Below are 2,110 nucleotides of genomic sequence, written 5' to 3' on the forward strand. Positions count from 1 at the left end.
TCACAGGTGTATAAAATGAAGCACCTAGGCATGCAGACTGCTTCTACAAACATTTGTGAAAGAATGGGCCGCTCTCAGGAGCTCAGTGAATTCCAGCGTGGTACTGTGATAGGATGCCACCTGTGCAACAAGTCCAGTCGTGAAATTTCCTCACTACTAAATATTCCACAGTCAACTGTCAGTGGTATTATAACAAAGTGGAAGTGATTGGGAATGACAGCAACTCAGCCACGAAGTGGTAGGCCACGTAAAATGACAGAGCAGGGTCAGCGGATGCTGAGGCGCATAGTGCGCAGAGGTCGCCAACTTTCTGCAGAGTCAGTCGCTACAGACCTCCAAAGTTCATGTGGCCTTCAGATTAGCTCAAGAACAGTGCGTAGAGAGCTTCATGGAATGGGTTTCCATGGCCGAGCAGCTGCATCCAAGCCATACATCACCAAGTGCAATGCAAAGCGTCGGATGCAGTGGTGTAAAGCATGCCGCCACTGGACTCTAGAGCAGTGGAGACGCGTTCTCTGGAGTGACAAATCACGCTTCTCCATCTGGCAATCTGATGGACGAGTCTGGGTTTGGCGGTTGCCAGGAGAACGGTACTTGTCTGACTGCATTGTGCCAACTGTGAAGTTTGGTGGAGGGGGTATTATGGTGTGGGGTTGTTTTTCAGGAGCTGGGCTTGGCCCCTTAGTTCCAGTGAAAGGAACTCTGAATGCTTCAGCATACCAAGAGATTTTGGACAATTCCATGCTCCCAACATTGTGGGAACAGTGTGGGGATGGCCCCTTCCTGTTCCAACATGACTGCGCACCAGTGCACAAAGCAAGGTCCATAAAGACATGGATGAGCGAGTTTGGTGTGGAAGAACTTGACTGGCCTGCACAGAGTCCTGACCTCAACCCGATAGAGCACCTTTGGGATGAATTAGAGCGAAGACTGCGAGCCAGGCCTTCTCGTCCAACATCAGTGTCTGACCTCACAAATGCGCTTCTGGAAGAATGGTCAAAAATTCCCATAAACACACTCCTAAACCTTGTGGAAAGCCTTCCCAGAAGAGTTGAAGCTGTTATAGCTGCAAAGGGTGGGCCGACGTCATATTAAACCCTATGGATTAAGAATGGGATGTCACTTAAGTTCATATGCGTCTAAAGGCAGATGAGCAAATACTTTTGGCAATATAGTGTATGTGTAAGCATCAACCAAGTCAATAAATGATGATAAAGACAATTGTGAATCAGACTGAATGTCACTTTAGTTTTCATTTCGCTTTAGACAACTTGTACATTGTGGCTCGTCTAGTGTATTTATCTATATGACCTGGCAACATTCAAATCCTGTTTAGATCCTGGTAAAGTCTATTGACAAACTCTCTCCAGGACAAACAGAAAGAGAATTCGTATTTCTCACAGTTAACCGTTTTCTTGGGTAACAAATTTTCCTTATTCTCAACACAGATGTATGGTTAACAGGAGTTTCCAGGTTTTATTTACAAAACAAGCCTGAAGAACAAGGAGGAACACAATGACGTCAATGATGTTTGCTCAGTCAACAGTCCAAAACCTCAGGCTATGAAAACGTCTGATATTTAAGGTACATTAATCATCAGGCTGTTTTTCTGTCATAGTAGCTTTTCTGGCTGAATGGCAGTGTTAATTGATCCTTAAATGGGCTCTAATGGACAAACAACACAACCAAACATTTCAGTAATATTGAAGCAAACTGTTCTCTAAATATATTTAAAATGGAGCAACTTCATTACAACTACTTGCAGTGCATGTACATGCATGCAAATGATCTGCTTAATCTCAATTAAATATTTTATTTCCAATGAGCCGAGACACTTTTATAATTGCAGTGTGAAAACAAACCTTTTAATGGTCGGCATTAAAACTAATCTTTAATTAGAATGAATGTGTGGTCATTAGGTAAATGTCTTTAAAGGATAAAACACAACACTGCAAAAGAGCACAGCAAAGAGAGAGTCAAAAATGGAAAGACAACAGGATGCATCAAGATGTCAGATCATTGCTCTTCTTTTTAAAGTTGAATGAGTTCTAAGAGAAAATGGAAACAATATAAAAATGATTTATGAAGTGCAAGTCAGCATTTGGTCCGA

This window comes from Myxocyprinus asiaticus, chromosome 21, assembly GCF_019703515.2.
Source record: "Myxocyprinus asiaticus isolate MX2 ecotype Aquarium Trade chromosome 21, UBuf_Myxa_2, whole genome shotgun sequence".
Taxonomy (NCBI): domain Eukaryota; kingdom Metazoa; phylum Chordata; class Actinopteri; order Cypriniformes; family Catostomidae; genus Myxocyprinus; species Myxocyprinus asiaticus.